This window comes from Pogona vitticeps, chromosome 2, assembly GCF_051106095.1.
Source record: "Pogona vitticeps strain Pit_001003342236 chromosome 2, PviZW2.1, whole genome shotgun sequence".
In the NCBI taxonomy this organism is placed as follows: Eukaryota; Metazoa; Chordata; class Lepidosauria; order Squamata; family Agamidae; genus Pogona; species Pogona vitticeps.
Genome location: NC_135784.1, coordinates 176,137,836 through 176,156,785, shown reverse-complemented (window position 1 = coordinate 176,156,785; position 18,950 = coordinate 176,137,836). Strand labels below are relative to the sequence as shown.

Here is an 18,950-nt window from a genome sequence, read left to right as displayed (position 1 = left end):
TATTTTCCAGTTAACAATTGCTTGCTCTTTAACTACTTAGAACCTACCCTCCCAGAATACCTATGTACATCACACCATCTCTCTCTCCACCATCCCTGCCTCCCATGTTTCCCCTGAAATCCCTGCTCAAAACCCACACATGACCAGTCAAATCTCTTAGTTTCCTAAGCCACCGCTTGGAAAAGTTACTTTTAAATCCTTCCAGCGATCCCAAAGAGTTACAATTTAAAATGTAACTTTGTCTGGATGGTTTTAGGAATGGCAGTCCAAAAAGAGAAATGTAGTGTTTTCAAACTGTGAAGCATACATGTAAAAAATGTACATTATCTTGTATTCCTTTATGTTGTTGAAACAGCATGACATAGTGCCATAATCCCAACATAAACATACATTTTCTATATTGAAAAAAGAAAAAGAAAAAGAGAGAGAGATCATTATGGTTGATGAAATGCTATCACCCTTTCATAGGACTGACCAATTTTAATGATGACTTTCCATCTTATAGCAAAAACACGAGAAACTAAATTGTTCCGGAGGATGAACTGTTACAAGTTGTCGTCACTGGTATCAACAAACTATTGGCTATTGAACGATTACCACCCCATAGGAGCCCGTCTTGGCTTTTAAGATCTTCCAGGGAGGCCCTTCTCTTGGTTCCATTCCCTCCCCAAGCTCCTTTGGGGAGCAGACAAGAGAGAGGGCCTTCTCGGTGGCTGCTCCCAGGCTTTGACATGCGCTGCCCCGAGAAGCCAGGTTGGCTCCCTCTCTCTTGTCTTTCTGTCATCTGGTGAAGACCTTCCTCTTGAGGCAGGCTTTTAAGCAGTAAGTTATATCAGGAATGCGGCTTTTCAATGTATAGGTAGGTTTAAAATGTTATTTGAACTGTTTTTAAACTTGATTTTTACATTTTTTAAAAAATATACAATATGTTTTTTAAATATGAAATTTATGTACGGTAATGTTTTTTTAAAAGCCAGGAAGGAATAACCATGTGCGCAATGTACCATTTTGCTCACAGTCAACCAAGAGGATTCTGCCTTTTTTTTTCTTTTTTCTGTCTTCTGGGATTTCAATCCTTTAGGATGACAACTTGCCTTCCCCCCATTTTTTTTAATCACCGGTGCGCAGTCTGGTCTGCCCACTGTACTGTCTGTTTCATATGTATTTATTTATTTTTAATGTGTTTTCTTAATTACCCATTCCTATGAATAGCAATACAAATAAAGCCAATTTTTTTTAAAAAAAACACAGTATCTGAAAATCATCTCATTAAAGTAAAGTAAAACAAAACAAAGACAACAAAGCAGAACTAATCAGACAATGAAAATGCCTTGGCAAACAAAGTGACTTTTAGCTGCTGCCAAAACGGGGGCAGGGTTTGCACCGGCTGCACCTCCCTGGGGAGCATACTGTATTCCATAGCTGCCCAGATGCCACAGTTGACTGAGTCGCTCACAGTTGCAAAGGAGATGCTTGGAGAAGAGCTTCTCCTGTGCTCTTCAGGTACAAGGAGGTTAATGTAGGGAGCACACTTTGGCGGCCCTTTTGAGTTCCAAGTTGTGCAGGGCTTTGCAAAAATACATGCTTGAATGGGAGTCAAAAGTCTGGCCAAGATGGGAAAAAAAAAACATTGTCAATGACAGCCAACAACAACAGCTAGGCAGGATTTTCCAATTGATCATGTCTATGAGCCTGTCTCTGATCCATCTAGATAACAACATTGTAGACTGGCTAATATGCATGTGTGCCTATCACTGACACCGCAGAAAACCTTTTGGCATCACTTCCAGTAGAAGGGATTTCGAAGGAAGCCAGTTCACTCATTTCACTAGAGGGATGAACAAATGCAAACGTCTCAAGATGTTTTCTATACTCATTGGCGGCACATTTGATGTCTGGCTGTTTAAGAAAATGTCTCCACAGAAGACTATAAGGCAAATAAAAAAAAAATAAAGAAGACAAAAACGTTGTAGCACCTTAAAGACTAACTGCTATATTTTAATGTGAGCTTTTTGTGGTCAAGTCTGAGGAAGTGGACATGTCCACGAAAGCTCACAGTGAAATATAGCAGTTAGTCTTCAAGGTGCCACATTTTAATTTTCTTTGTTTTTTTTCCTTTTCTTTTTGTTGCTTGATATGCTGGCACAAACCGACAGGGCTGCCTCTTCTAAATCCACAGAAGCTTGTCTGGGAGAGGACATAACCTGATGTTGCCGTTCCTTGTGCACTATTTGAGCCCTGATGTCCCATGCACGTTTGCAAATCATGCTGAACACTGCTGTCACCAAGTGATAAGAAAACACTTGTGAACCATGCCTATGAGATGTTCCACATCCAGGTGCCAACCAGGTTCAGGCATGGAGATCCCATACACTAGTGCTATGCAGATTTCTCTGGCCGCCGTGGGCGAAAGTCGGAAGCCACTGCGGGTGGGAGTAAAACCCGGCCCTGCGCCCCACCTGCTTTCATTCCCACGAGGAGCTGGATTTGCTTTTTTTCCTCCCAATTTTTCTTTCAAGCCTCAAACTTCCCTAGGGCGTGATTGGCTGAGAGGTGCTCGCGTATGTGTTTGTGTATGTGTCCGTGTGTGTGTGTGTGTGCGCGCGGGTCTGCCTGGTGTGTCCATGTGTCTCCGCGCTGGCAAGGCAGGAGTCTCTTAGTTCCGCGCCTTCTTCGCCTGGGGAAGCTGCTGCACTGGGTGGCGGCGGACAGAGGAGCTCCCTAGCGCGGCGGTCCTTCCCCAAGACCCACGGAGAGGGTGAGTGTGGGGCTTACGGCGAGGGACGAGGTCTGAGGGGAGGGGAGTGCGCGTAAGTGGGGAAGGGGGGAAGGAGGGGAAACGAGGCGCCTGCTCCCTCTCGCAACTCGACCAGCCTGTTGCATCAGACTCCACGCGCTGGGACGGGGAGAGGCATGCGGGGAGGAAAGGGGGCGAAAACGGGGCTTCGCGGGACGAACCTGGAGGGCCTCGAAGCCCTCCTCCCCGAATCCCCCCACATCCTGCCCTAGTCCCCCTTTGGAGAGGCCCCTTGGGGTGTGTGTGTGGGGGGAAGAGCCCAGTCCCTCCTCGGGCACACCGAGGTCCGCTTCGACGGCTTCGCGGAAAAGGCGCCCGAAATAAAACGCCCACGTCTTGGGGGGGGGGAGAGTCCAGCGTGTGGGGAGAGCTTTTGTTTGTTTGTTTGTGAAGTGTGTGTGTGTGTGTGGACAGGAAGCGTAGTGCCGATGTGTGGGGAGCCCGAATCTGGCGGTGGGTCGTCGGTAGCCTTGGCTGGCCAGGCTGGTTTAAGCCGACGTCTCCTTTTGCCAGGCCTCTCTAGAGGGGATTAGCAGAAAGGAGAGGGGGGTGGTGGTGGGGTCGCTTTAGAAGCCGTGTTTAGAAGAAGAAGGGGTATCGGGAGGGGGGCTTGGGGGCGACACAAGTCAGTCAGGCTCCCGCGGAGTGGGGTTCGCACCCTTGGCAAACGATTGCCGTGGCCTTGTGTGTGTGTTTGTGTGTTTTGTTCTGCGGCGGAGGGTGCCGACGAGCCATCTCTGCCACGTGGGGTCCCAGCGAAGACCCAAAACGGGTCCCCTTTGGGGGCCGCCTGCTTGCAGCCCCAGCCCCATAAACACCCCCGAGAAGGGGCAACGCTAGAGATCAACCACTGTGGCTGGATGTTGTTTAACAGGAGGTAAAATATAGTATCATATCCCCACCTCTCTCTCTGTGTGTGTTTTTAAAAAGGGCTGAATTTCTTGATAGGAAAAAATGCTCTTTGTGTGTGTGTGAGAAAGACAGAGAGAATGAGTTCTGGCAGGCATTGCTACCCATAACTAAAGTCACACAATGTGCTAGTTGATCTTTTTTTTTTATTTTATTTATGGACCACCTTGCTTCCAGTAGAGGGACCCAAGGGACAGAGAAGTTGGTTATTTCTGGTGGGTTATTTCCAGGGAATAAGGCCACTTCCCTAAAAAGTATTAAAGACACTACTGCTACTGAAGTAAATTTGATTACTTTTTCTTTCGTTTGGGACCTCTTTTCCTTTGAGTGGGGAGATCGTGAAGTCTCACTGTGGGAAAGCTAAGAAAAGCAAACCCTTGGTAAAGTAAGGTGGTGACCAGAGATATTTTCACTTTTTCATCGGTCATCTTGCAGGCAAAATTAGTCTGAACTGATTGGTGCAGTTTGTAACAGCCTTCAGCCGTCTACCATAAAGTCAAGGAAAGTAAAATTCTGTCATACAGTTACAGAATTTACTGCTTAGTTGTACTGCTGAGGAAGTATTTTTAGCTTTTCAGTGGATTGTTAGGGCAGGGTAAACTGACCTTTCTCAAATGTTTGGGGGGTGTCTAGGAACTCATCAGTCATTTCAGCAATTTTATGGTGCTCACTCTGCTACAAGCACCATATGTACATTGGCCTATGCCAGATTTTAGCCTTGGTATTGATTACAAGTGCAGAACCAAGTGAGGATAGTTAAGGTGGATTGGTTGGTCAGTACACAGTAGAAGTGTGTGTATGAGAGAGAGTGTAAGATTATAAAGCAGAGGTGGGGATGTATGTCCCATCAGATATTTATGGCAGCTCCCATAAGCGCTGGCTAGTACAGCCAGAGCTGAAGTATTGTGGGGAGTGGCCGTCTAGCAGTACCTGGAGGACCACCCATTGTGGCATGCAAGACCACTGCGTGGTATTCCTGAACAATGACCCCAAAGTAATTCCCTCGCCCCTAGCCTTGTATTCAGTCACTTGACCTAAATAATGCACTGGAAGTGGCTACCCACTTGATTGTGAGGATAAATTGATTAAAAGGCACCAAAGGGGAGTATGTGTGATAATTATTGGATAACCATATGTACATTTCTGAATAGTTTTGCATAATTTATGGCAATTAATTACTGCTTAGTGATAGCTTAACACATTTTGTGTATCATTTTGATCTACGCTAGGCAAAAGAGGTACAGGAGGAGGGGGCACTTCTCTCTATTTTCCTCAACACTGTCCCAAGCTCTTTTAATTGCTTGCTGATTACAGAACATTTTGATTAGGTTAGTGCTTTGAGAGAACAGGGCTGGTAACTGTAGTTCTGAATGAAGTAGTTAGTTGGTAAAAGGTTTGAATCCAGGACTCTTGTCAGCTGACAGACCTTGCTGAAAACTCCATCCAATCCTAGCAGGTTCATTTGATACCCCAGTCAGCAAAATTTATGGGGTGAACATGAGCCCCTTTCTAGGATGACTGGATGGAGCTCCTTGTCCTTTGCAGAACCAGACAAATCTTGTTGAGATCTGTTATCCTTCAGGGTGGGTGGGTGCACCTTGTTCACACCCTTTGCCTTGGGATATTTTGGAGATCTGTCTTGCCCGCCTGCTCCAGCAATACTGTACTCATATGTGTCTTCTCATGCCAGTAAGAAGCCCAAACATTTAATTAAATTAAATCAGAGAAATCTTTATGAATCACTTCCTAATCTCCTGCTCTCTTTACTTTCTTCTCACTCTGCTTTCCCTACACATAAACACTGTTGTAGGGCTACACCTATATACTGTATTCCGTAAAAATATCAGAGTCTATATCTGGTTTCTCCTCTTTTGTTGAACATCAGTTGAACCCTCAATTTGATCATGCCTGGGTCTCCAAACATTTATTTTAAGGCCTAAGTGCTTTGCAACCCCTTTCCAGATATAGTGGTGAGGCTCATTCATTGTAGGCAGGAAGTCACTTCTAGAGCTCTAAGCCTTAAGAGTCTAAGGCATAAATCCACCCAACCCCATTTCTATTTTGTTACTCTCTTGCTAATAGAAAATGACTGAAGAGGAAAGCCTCCACTATCTCTACATAGGCTCTCCAGAAATTCAACGCCCTGGAAAATCTGCTTCTTCAATCATGTGGATAGCAAGAAGCTTCAGACCCTTTTCTTTCCATCTGTAGGAGTGTGATGAAACTAGAAACAGAGGTGGGCAGAGCTGGATCACTCCTCTTTACATGTGAAGACTGTCCTCAAATTAGTAAGAACTGAATATGGTTTAGATAAGCATAGGAGAGATCTGTACCTGAAACAACAAATAGCTGCTGCTACTTGAGATGGAACTAGGCAAACTATTTCATCCCTGTTTTGGTGATCCTGTAAGTGGTGAAACATCTGTTTGTCATGGCAGGTTGATTTTCTTCACCTCCCTATTTTATCTTGCATTTCATGTGTTATACTTTGTTTTTCAGTTGATAATGGGAAGGGAAACACGGGCGTACTTTGCAAGCTGGATTGCTGAAGAATATATCTGCAAAAATGTCCATTGTAGGAGGCCAGAGGGAAACTGTATTAATTGTTGTAGGCAGTAAGCTTTTCTGAGAATATCTAGTTTGACCATCATTTACTTTTATTGTCGACAGAACTGGGTTAAGTGGTGTAGTGGTTTGACTGTATAAGAGACAACTTTTTGCGTTCCGGTGATTGTGTGAATTTGGGCCCTTTGAGACAGTATTTATTCAGATGATCTGAGGTGAAGAAGAAAATTCTGCCTGTGTTTTCACTTCAGAGGTACTACATTTATGCATGTGTGGTATCCCTGGATGTTACAGACAGTCTTGAATGAGCATGTGTGTAAACCAGCATTTGTGGCGTTGTGGTTAAGACATCGAACTAAGACTGAGGGGAACTCAGTTCCCATCTCCACTGACTCATAAAACTCAATGGTTGACCTTGGGCCAAGCATTTTCTTTACTTAGCCTGATCTACTTCACAGGGCTATTGTGAAGTGAAAGTCATGAATGCCAATTTAGATTGTTGGCAGAAAGACAGGATAGTAAATACAGCTAGTATGCGAAACAATAGTAATGGCAGCCAAATGTTATGACTGGCTCTGCTAAAAAAAAATTGCATGCGAGACAACATGAATGCTGCAGCTGTGGCGTTGGATCGTTGGCAGCCCCTTCAAAGACATTGATGGAGCTGCCATCATCAAAGGATGAGCATGAGTGTATGTGTAAGGCAGCCCTGACATGCTGCAAAGTCTTTGGAGCATTCTGGATTGTTGCTGCATGTGTTACTTGGAGTGCCGCCCTGGTGTTGGAACCACACCTGTCTGCCTTGCCAATCGTCTTTTGGATTAGAGAAAGTGCCCCTTAGAGGCCATGAATTCTGTTGCAGTTGTGCCCATCCCCACTCAACCCCAACCAACTGGGATTATTTTGGAGCCATCAATATATGTCTCCTTTCCCTGAATCTCAGTAAGGAGACTGATTTCATCTGTAAATCAGTGAGCGTGTCACCACCTCCTCCTGTGCTTTCCTCTTTGCAATTATGTCCCCAAGCTGGAAGCACATACGGAGACTACCCTGTTTTGATATGGGGACAAGAACACTTCGCATTTATTCACCTGGGATGGAGAAGGGGAGCTGCAGTTAACCCCAAAGAGTGTGCCAATGGAAGGAGTAAACAAGGAGCCCTGTGGCACACAGTGGTTAAACTGCAGTACTGCAGCCAAGACTCTGCTCAGGACCTGAGTTCAATTTTGACGGGCTCAGGTAGCTAGCTTGAGGTTGGTTCAGCTTGCTATTCTTCCGAAGATGGTAAATTGACTACCTAGCTCCACTGGGAGTTGGGCAGTGTGTAAACCTGTAAACCGCCCAGAGAGTGCTTTAAGTGCTATAAGCAGCACACTTTGTTTTGTTCATTGTTGGTGTTAATGTCTCCCAGTCCCTGCAACATCAGAGATGCAGAGGCTGTTGATGAGCATGCGTGTCTCCTGGTCCTGAGCATGCTTTAGGGATCAACTTATATGCCCGTGTCGTGCCCTCAATAATGCTGGGGAAATGGAAGGATGAAATCGGCTGTACATATATAGATACAGCTGGAAGTGATTTCAGCACACCCCAGCCACGGCTATCGTGGCAGGAATAGTTACAGATGTCTTTATGTGGGGTTTTTTTTTTTTTTTGGCTTTCTTGTTTTTGTTTGTTTTTTTGGCCTGTCTCCTGCTAGCATTTCTCAGTGTGGTTACGGAGGAAGTAAGTAAAGCCCTGAATGAGGGGAAATGGCCTTCAGAGAGTAGAGCTTGGAAAAATGTTGGTCTTGTATCTGAGACAGCTGCTGCCAGTTGTGATAATAGTCAGGGCTGTGTGGATTGTGTGTGTAAAAGTTGTGTGTGTATGTATGTTTGAGGAGTCTGTAACTAGCATTAAATAAACTTGGCATTAAGCTAATTTTTTTAAGTACATTAAAAACTGCTGTGAAATGTCACCATCCCAAAATTTGCCATTGCTATGTGAAGTATGAGCATGTGACAGATTTGATGATATTAATGTGGTTTTTTTTTCTTTTATGTGGGGGAAAGTTTGTCAAATTTTCAGAAGAAGGCCTTGCTTTGACAGTGCCAGTCCTGGTGTTTTCTGAGCATCCCTTCTCCTCTTAAGCTTTGTTTCTCCTTCATTCTAGAGAAGGCACAAAAGGGAAATAGCTGAATTCTGGGCCTCTGCCCCCATTCTTGCCCCTCCCCATGATGGCTGCTTCAGATGACACTCTCATTGTGACATTGTGGGAACTTCAGGGGGTCTAAGTGGCTGTGTATATAATAGTTTTGATAGTATATCCACATATATATGTTCTAAACTGTGCACCAAAATAAAATGTATTTGGAAAACTGAATACTGTAATTTGCAGGTTTGCATAGTTTCTTCATTTTAAGAGAAATATTTTGCCTTGTAATGCAGGATCTCTGGGCGAAGAACAGTTAAAGCACTTCAAAATCATAAATCCAATGTAATGTAATGAATGCATGCAAATCCAATAAAAACCATATTCAAACAGAGAAAATAATTCTAGCTGTGGTCATGTAATCTAATCACAGCAAAGAGCAGAAAGCAACCTCATAGAACTAGAGTTACTGTAAAAAGCAAACGTTGACATTTAGTCCAGTGTCTGACTCTAGGGCACGGTGCTCATCCCCGTTTCCAAGCCGTAGAGCCACCATTTGTCTGAAGCCAGTTTCCGTGGTCACGTGGCCAGGATGACTAGACACGGAATGCCATTACCTTCCCACCGAAGTGGTACCTATTTATCTACTCGCATTTTTACATGCTTTCGAACTGCTAGGTTGGCAGGAGCTGGGACAAGCGACGGGTGCTCACTCTGTCACGTGAATTCGATCTTACGATGGCTGGTCTTCTGACCTTCCAGCACAGAGGCTTCTGCGGTTTAACTCGCAGCGCCACCATGTCCCTTCAAAAAGCAGAGACTAAAATAATTTTATAATTATATTGAAATAATATTGAAACAGTCTGTGAAAATTGAAAACCTCTCTCCAGGCAAATGCTTATCATAAAATAAAATAAATACAGATATCAAGTGGGTCTCTTGAGGGGAGGGAATGCTAGAGGTAGGACACTGAGAAGGTGTTTTACACCATAGTCCCATCTTCCGTATCTCTGGTTGGTTTGCTTTTTTTCAGTAATGTGCTGCTTATATTCTGCACTGCTCTTTGTAGCCACCAGAAACCTTATCCTGTTGCACAACATTTACCAGGGCAAAAATATGGTGTGTTCTTTAATATACGGTGGTGCCTTGCAAGACGAATGCCTCGCCGGACGAAAAACCCACAAGAAGAATGGTTTTTGCGATCGTGTTGGTGACTCGCAAGTCGGCTTCGTCTATGGCCGTGCTTCACAAGATGATTTTTTTCGCAAGACTGATGCCTCACAAGACGAAAATAATTCGTTCGTCTTGCAAGGTTCCCACAAGAATGCATTGCAATGCATTCCTATGGGAAATAACTTTTCGCAAGATGAAAATTTCGCAAGACGGCGCTATTCACAGAACGAATTACTTTCGTCTTGCGTGACACCACGGTATTCCCATTAGGCAAGTCCCTGTCAATCCAGCAAGAATGAATTGTGTGGGCTTGGGGGAGATGTTTGTGATGGGGGTGAACGTGGCCAGCGCCAGGTTTTCTACCTGAGGCAAAATGGCAAAGATAGGTTCCTTCCACCCCTTGCAACCCAAGTTTTCCAGTCCAATTACCTTATTTAGGTCTATGAGCAGAAACACCCAAACGTCCCTCTCCCTGTTTTCAGCACAATACAAATGAAATAATAAAGGAAATAGCTAGGAATGTTCTGCCCTCTTATGACATTCTAAGTCTGTGATTCCACTGGCAAGCTAGATGGCTCTGGTTTGGCTTCGCTGCCATTTGATTTGCAGCCTGTATTATGGTGGAATTTGCAGTCCATGATCATGGAGGGCTGCAGATGGATTCAGGTTCAGTGTCCACACACAGATATGATGCAATTTGCCTTTCAGCCCATAGCCTTCTTTCTTTCTTTCCTTCCTTTCTGTGGCCCCACCTCTGCTGATCCTTTTATGGTTCACTGTCAAGTCATTTGACTTTGAAAGATTTGTAAAATGTTCCGGAAAAGGTGGCAGTATTTCAGAGTACTTAATGTATACAGAAATAATACATATCAGAGGAATGTCATTTATTTCCTCTGGGTTGTTTCTGTTTTGTTTGTATTTTTTTAAAAAAAACTCACCTAGAGGTGATCTAGTGCTAAACTGGTATTTCAGTCCTGTGAGCAAGGTGAGCAAGCACTAACCTCATATATGTAATTTAAATAATAATAATAATCAGAGGATGATCAGAGGGGAAGCATGCAGGGACAGGTGTTCCTGTGATCCTGAACACCATGCCCCAACTATCTATATAACTTGAAACATCATCCACAAAGATGACCCCTGTCTTTACAAGAATTAATCCACTGATCACATGGGAAAAAGTCAATTTCGGTCATTCTGGCTTGGAAAAAAAAATAGAAGCCCTCAGCCACAGAGGAAAAAAAGGATCAAAAAGGGTGGCGCTGATTCAAGTCAGCCTTTGTGTCATGTGATCGGAAACAAATACTTCAAATCAATCTAGATTGTAACTGCAGCAAATCCTGCAAAATATGATTGTGTACTGTCAAATTAAGTTTGCCTGAGGTAACTACTTTATTCTGCCTAATGACAGGGTCAGCCCGGTTCCTGAACTTGGGCATGGAGAACTAGTTTTGAACTGTATCACCAGACTAAGTCAATTCTTACCACATTATGGGAGGGAAAATTGTAGAGCACAGCCTACTGTCTCCTGTAGGAACAATTTGCTCTTTTCTTCATTTGAAACCCACAGATGATAGGCAGGCCTATGGCTCAGATTAGTCATATAATCATCTGCTCTCTTACATCCGTAGGCCTATGAGGTTGATTTTTTTATATACATAACAGTTTTTTAGGATCAACATCTGACACTTGATACTGAACACTTAGGTGTCTCTTATTGTTGGAAGCCCTATTAAATATTGTGGGATTTACTTTGAGTAAAACGTTTATAGGATAGCACTGCTCAATACCTTTGGCCAGCTTTTATTCAGAGAGGCTGTGAGTGCAGGTTGTTTAGTCGTTTAGTCGTGTCCAACTCTTCGTGACCCCATGGACCTTAGCACGCCAGGCCCTCCTGTCTTCCACTGCCTTCCACTTGTTTCCTTGTCTTGGGAGTAGAGCATGTCTCTCTTTGTTCTTTGGCTTAGGGGTGAGAGCATCAACCATGGAACCACTATGTGGCTATTCACCGTGTACTCCTTTGTTCCATTGACGTCCATATGGCTTACTCCCTGGAAAATGTACTAAGAATACAATAATCAGGTCTCCTTTCAACTGTAAATCAATGTTCCTCCTTTCTGGCTTTCAGTCAAATTGCAAATGATTTTCCACATTGTCCGTGACTGTCTTGCTTTATGTGTACATTTCTGCAGCATTCCATTCACACAAGTGGGTGTGGCATAACTGCTGGGTGCGGAGTCATTTGAATGAATTAGGATGTGTTGATCTTTCTATGAGTGCTAACATATTTTTCCACCTATAGTTTTTTTAGAAATGAAAAACAGTTACAGTGCTCTAGCATTTTAATACCACCAAGCTAATTTTAAGCTTAGCGGTCAGTGAGTAAGCAAGGTATTTTTTCAACTTGTTTTTAGAAAGAATATTACAGCATGTTGATCTTATTTTTTTAATTAAAAAAAACTATAGTCAAAAGAACAAAAAGAAGTTTTTAGTTTTTATTTAAAAGGCAATTTAAAAAATAGATAAGCATCCATTACAAAGATTTATAAAGAACAGGTGTTGAACTATAGAAGGTGTAAAGAAACAGGAAGGGGATGGAGGGGGTGGAGTAGGAAGTGACAAAGAGAAATAAGGAATGGGAGGAAGACAGAGAAAGAGGGGAATGGGTGGTGTAAATGGGTGAGTGAGAGTATGGCTCTGGCCTTGCTCCCTTTTGCCTCTAGTCCCAACTAGCACTGGTGTGGCTCCTTCTGGCAGGTTTCTCACAAGGGAAGGTGGCCTTCAGGCTGAAAAAGAGTTCCCACGCCTGGCACAAAGATAAGTGAGTCGTCAACACCAACTCATGTCTGCAGATCAAGTTGCTGTTGCAGGTACAGGACCAGGGTTGGGATTAAGAAGGGTGCTGGCTGAAAGCTAGAGATGTTTCATGCTTTACGTTTGGTACATTTCACAAGTATTAAAGTACAACGTGTATGTAGTGATGCCATCAGTTTTGAATGGTGCCAATGTGCTTTGGTGGCTGGGCTTTCTGCGTAACGTTATGAGCAGTTGATAAAAGGATTGGGGCCTATGTGGTAAGTGAGAAATGGGTTTTGCTTTGGGATCTGAAGAACAAAGGCTAGCATGCACAGACTTTGAAAAAGATCTGTTTTGGATTATAGGTCCAAAATCCCCCAGTCAGCATCAGCCATACTTCCGGCACAGAGATTATGGGAATTGTAGCCTAGATGGGAACTTCACTAAACTCGGTGGTGCTGTTATGATTTGCTCATTGCCACCTTCTGAGCTCCACAGAGAAACATAGATTTGGATATTGGTTTGCTACATCCATACCTGAAGCTCTAGCCACCATGGAACTGCATTCATGTCTGGCTACAAAGGTGCCCTGACTAATCTCTTATTGCTCAGCAAGTCTTAATTTGAGCCAAAGCAGAGCAGAACTCAAGTTCAGCCCAAGAGATTCTGCTGCCTGAGGCACTGAAGCACCCCAATCCCGCTATGTGGTACCCAAATCCAGCTGAGTTATTTTTAGCACATAAAAAAGAGAATTGCACAAGTCCTATTCCCCATCCTTGGCAGTAGAAGGACAGTAGGGAAATACACCAAAATTGCTGCCATTTTGACGATCCCCGTTCCAAATCTGCTCCCTGCAGCAGCTGTTTGACTTTTTCTGATGATAGGGATAACCTTGGTTGAGCTGCAGATCCGGTTGGCAGTGCTAGGGCTGAGTGCGGAAGCAAGAGAAAGTAAACGATGTCTTTGAATACATACAGAGAGTATTTCTCTTGAAAGCCAAAGAGCCACAAGTAGCTCTGGATCACTTAGATTTGAGACGCTGTAAGGATTGTGCAGTCTTTCTTGTGCACCATCCAATTCCAGCCAGACTTAACTGTAGGAAAGTCTTACTTTGGCACCACTGTCAACCATAGCTAATACAGACCACAGTTTGTTTTGAACCATCTTTTGACAACAATTCAAAATCTCCATAAAATGTTCCCTATGCTTGACCTGAAAGGAACTGCACCGAGCATCATTAGCTTCAGTTCCGCATTAGTATGTGTAAACTTGTGCTGGTTTGTCCTAGCAAGGAGCTCACATGGAAGAGTGAGCAGAGGTTCTAGAGACGAGAAGTGGTACAGGAGGACCATGGTCTCTGTGGGGGGATCCATTCCAAGCCCTCCCACAAATGCTGGAAAAAAGGGGAAGTACTGTTTGAAACACTATTTCTTGCTATAGGGTTGCTATAGTGTTGCTAAAATAGTGTTGCTATTTCTTGCTATAGTGTTGCTAAAACACTATTGCTTTTGAATTGTGGTGCTGGAGGAGGCTCTTGAGAGTCCCCTGGACTGCAAGAAGAACAAACCTATCCGTTCTGAAGGAAATCAACCCTTAGCGCTCACTGGAAGGACAGATCCTGAAGCTGAGGCTTCAGTACTTTGGCCATCTCTTTGAGAAGAGAAGACTCCCTGGAAAAGTCCCTGATGTTGGGAAAGTGTGAAGGCAAGAGGAGAAGGGGACGACAGAGGATGAGATGGTTGGACAGTGTCCCTGAAGCGACCAACATGAATTTGACCAAACTCCAGGTGGCAGTGGGAGACAGGAGGGCCTGGCGTGCTCTGGTCCATGGGGTCACAAAGAGTTGGACATGACTTAACGACTAAATAACAACAACATGAAACACTATACATTGCATGCTCTCTGACTCCCTCTCGTGGCCAGTTCTGGTAAATACACCCTGAAAATGTACATAAATACAGTAGGTGTTTCTGGGTTTTTTATTTAGTATTTTTAACCAGTGGGTAAGTGAACCAGCAGATCTTGAGCTCACAGATAAATGGGTTCTACTGCATATCAGAGCCAGGTCTCACAGGAGTGAGGTATCAATCCTTTTTGATTAATGAGAATAACATTTATTCATTTTGCATTACAGTATCTTGACAGTAACATGAGAAAGGCATTCCCTCCCAACAATGTTTGGATGCAGATTATCCCTGTTGTAGTGCAAAGTATTTTGGGAGGACAGATCAAGAGACACAGTCATGGACATGTAGTTTAATAGGATTGTGCTGTTGGCATTATATGTATAACAGCCCTGGGAACAGACTTCCTGTGGTCTGCATCTGGCTTCCTAGTCCAACCACATCAGTCACAACAAACCAGTGTCACTTTTGGCCCAGATTCTAGCTCCTAGCAACACAGCTTAGATAAGGTAACACCCATCCAGGTGTGTTTCGGGAAGCGTGGCTGGAATCACATGGCAAAAATGGAAACAACAGGTAGAAGGAAGAGGCGGGAGCAAGTGTCTGTTAGCCTTCAAAACCAGTCACGTTGGCTCTAAAGATAAAAATATTTTCTATTTCTTTTGCTTCCACTATCTGCAGATTCCCTATTTTGAAAGTGGGAGCCTCTTTCTTACAAGCTGTAGAGGGGTCTAGCTCCATAATCCACTCATCTTTGGCTGAGCTAGGCAAGGCTGATAGAAATTGCAGGCCAGACATCTGAAGGGACCAGTGGTTTATTGTGCAGCTTCTGGAGACTGAAACAGGAACAGTGAAATCCTGGGCTACCACCCACTTTCTCCAGGCCGAGTAAGTTCCATTCTCTTGCCAGCATAAAGGGTAGATGTTTACATCTTCTGTGGGAACATAACTTTGAGCTAAGGATGCGGTGAAAGATCAAGGCACCATCCAGAGATCTCAGCTGAAATTTCTCCTGCCCCGCCCTGCCTCCAGAGTTCTTTCCCAGGTATAGGCAGTAAAGGTTAACTCTTGAGCTACTAGCTTCAAGAGACTTCAGCTCCTAAAGTAAAAGTGGTTATTAGTTCATCCATCCATTCATGCATTCACTTGCTGCCTTTGTTCTGAAAAGGGACCCAGGACAGCTCACACATTGCTAAAAGACACAGATACTGTTAAACTCTCAATACATTTGAGTATTAAAATGCAATATTAAAAAAAGTTGTAAAAACTGCTAGCTGAAAAGAAGTCAACAGCCCATTGGAAAACATGACAAAAGTAGTGAAATACATTCTGCACCCCTAATTGGAATTAATTTTTTCCAGAGTACTCAATTTCCAAAGCTTTGAAATAAAGCACTTTTATCTGCTGGTGAAAGGACTGTACTGTACGAAGAGGATCAATCTAGCCTCTCATGGGAAGGAATTCCATAGCCTGGGTGCAGCCACTGAAAAGTCCCTCTCTCACATCTTCACCAGATGTGTCTGTGGAAATGGTTGGACCAAGAGAAGACCATCATCCCCTGAAGACCTTAAAAGCAGGGGAGGGTGATTATATTGTGTGTAAAAATACAAAAGCTTTAATTAGCACTAATAGGAACTTCCGTTCTAGCACCTGGAATATCTGAGAAGAGGATTATTGCAGTATGGAAAGAAACGATTAAATTTTCTCCTAGAGTCTCATTTTTGTTGTTAAAAAAAAACACCCCAAATTATGTTAACCTCAACATGCAGTTTGGCCCAAGGGTGGAGGGGTGAATTACCGTTTTGCCTTTCTTTCTTTTTTTTAAAACCTGGCAAGTAGCCTCTTGTTACACTCAATTTTTATTTGTTGTATAGATTAAAAACTTAGGAAGTCTGCCAGAAAATGAAGCTGGCAACCCTGGAAAAGTGTTGAAATCTGAGGGAATGTTGCTGTGGTCGGTTTTTCTTATCATTTACTGATTTCAGTTCATTTGTATTCTGCCTTTCTTCCAACTCGGGGACCCAAGGTGGCATGCAAAATGGAGGCAGTGAGAACAATATTAAATTAAAATATCCTGTCAGGCTATTTCCACCTGTGCAATGTGAATCCGATAAGGTCTGACTCAAAAAAAAAAATTCAGTTTTGAACTGCACAAAACTTTGTCTCCCTGCATGTGAGCTGTGAGTATCCTGAAATTTAAAAATACCCAATCTGCCGAAGCCTGTCACATCATTCCTGTTGCATGGGCAGTGCTGCACAAAAGGATTTTGGTCAACAATAATTTTAAAAAACAATTAATTAAAGATAGACACACATTTTTTGTTGTTCCTCAGAATGGCTCTTATAGTCTGAGCAGCTGTATTACAAACCATCATTTGAGTCACTACCTGATGTGTAGTATCGAGTAACACTTTATTTGTTGAATTTTTGATGGCAGTGTGGATAATTAAACAACTTCATAGTTTACGGCTGGGATGAGGGACATGCAATCCCCCTCAGGCATTTTTGCACAGGACCATTTCCTGTTCATACCCCAGATGTCTTTCGGAAAAAAACTTCATTTGTTGAGAAAGTCCTCTGGCATAACGCTAGGGGAGGTGGGGGCAATGTGGCCATGTTATCAAGGCCCTCTAGCATCAGGGGCCCCTTGTGCCCCCCAAAAAGTATTCTTAAAATGTGGCCATCAGAGGGTGCAAAAGAGCTTTTCTAGTTTATTAACACAACGTGTTTTAATTGAATCCATTTTTCAGTTGTCAAAATCTTGTTAACTTTGTTATATATAGACATGCAGGTTAGCTTTTTTGGCTAGACTTTCCCCATGTAGCCCTCTCCCCCATGGAAGCCTAGCCTGCAGGCTGCTGATGCATCTGAAAAAATGGCTGGCCCTCAGTTCAGCTGAAATCGCCCACCCCTGGCACATAGATGAACAATGAAACCTATTAGGCATAGGCATAACACAGTCACCCACAGCATGTAACGTACCGTCCAGTCCACTGGTATGTCTATTTTCTGCTGCATGTCCAAGATGCAAGAGACTTGCTGGGAGAGGATGGAGGTAAGGAGAAAAATTGGTACTTCTTTAATATCTCGTTTGATCTCAGTAGTACTGAATTTATCAAGTCTGTAGCCCCACATATTGGCCACTTTTAATGAAACTTAAAACCTATCACTTTCAAGTATCCACTTTGCATGGTCTCTTAACAGGGCCATCTCTACTGAACCCCTAGAATGTAGCCATGCATCCTGCTTAAAAACAAACAATATAAAAACTGGAAGCGAAGGTGGGAAAACAAACAGATGAAAAAACAAAACAAAAACAGCAGCAAAGTGGGAGGTGCGGAGAACAGCCTGACCTCCCATGGGAGGGAGTTCCACAGCCTGGGAGCGGCAAAAGCCAGGGTGGATTTGATTTAAGTTTTTGTTAAAAAATCATTTATTTTTATCCACTCTGACAACAGAGGAGGCCCTGTCTTATGTCCCCAGTACCTGTGAGGTTGGCGGGAGGGAGAGGAGGGCTTCCCCAATAATTTGGAAACCTAGGCAGGCTCATGCGGGGAAATAGCTATGCCAGATGCTTACTGTACAGCCCATAGGGGTTCCCTACCCAGTCTGCTGTTCCCTACCTGGTCTGCTGTTTTCACCTCCAGGCAGTGGCCAACAACTATCTTCTACTATCAGGTGACTGAAGATAAGAACATTTCCTTCCATGGTGAGAAAGAAAGCTGTTTTTCAATTCCCAATGTGGAACTTTTTGCGGGGAGCCATTAATCTCCCTCCACCTGTTGTGCCACATTTGGGGGGGGGGGAATGGGCTGCAAGTGGCCTCTTCTTTGGCAGAGACATGGGGATTAGCTGGGGAGGAAGACTAGGAAAGGTACATACGAATGGGGTGTGTCTGTCTGTGTCAGGTCATGGCTGTGGATGGTGTGGATTCATGAGAAGGATCTGGCCAGACCCACTGTTGGCCTGCAGCCCTCTGGTGGTCCTCCCAGGTGGCAGTCCCACCCTTGGGCTTCAAAAGGTAATTGCACTAGTTTGGGATAGGTGTAGAGAATTATTCTGGTGATGACGGGATACATGGGCAAGTGTGAAACCTGTTGGACTTCCTGCTGTTATTGTCTTGGTGTCCTAGATAAAATGCCCTCTGCCCCCTCTTTTTTTCCCCTCAGGACCCTGTTTGCATTTCCAGTTGTGTACATGACTGCTAAGGCAAGAGGGTTCATTTGGCTCCATGGGTTTTTGATCCCTATGGATGCCACCAGATCTGAAGTTTAACATGCCTTCACCTTATGTTTGCCTGCCGCTTGCAGTTATCAAGATCATGTTCTCTTCCAAGCTTGGAAGTAATGAGGTACAAGTAATGCAGTCACTTGTCAAGGCTAAGGGTTTAGTAATGAGAGTGTAATGAAGTTCCTAAAGTAGCACAGGAAGTGTGAACTAGACTAGGGGTGTGGCATTTTCTAGTCAGTAGGCATCCTTCAATCTCGAGAGACTATGGTAGCGTGCTCTGTATGGAGGTCTTGGAACAGCATCTAGTGTGGCTGAGGAGGCCAATTCGAGAGTGACAATCCCTTCCACACGTAGGACAAATACAATCTGTACCCCGTCTAGCTCCCTGATTTTGCTGCTTTCGTGACTGCCTCTTTGCCTCAGCCTGCTGGGCAAGGGTCTCTTCAAA

General features: G+C 43.8%; 1 protein-coding gene across 1 annotated transcript in view; it reads left to right on the top strand.

Annotated features, from left to right (window-relative positions):
• Nucleotides 1-2,564: 2,564 nt before the first annotated feature.
• SLC38A5 (solute carrier family 38 member 5) overlaps nucleotides 2,565-18,950 on the top strand; it is a 48,657-nt gene continuing 32,271 nt past the window's right edge. The window contains exon 1 of the mRNA XM_020797653.3: nucleotides 2,565-2,758. The gene's annotated coding sequence lies outside the window, so the exon portion shown is untranslated. The remainder of the gene's footprint in view (nucleotides 2,759-18,950) is intronic.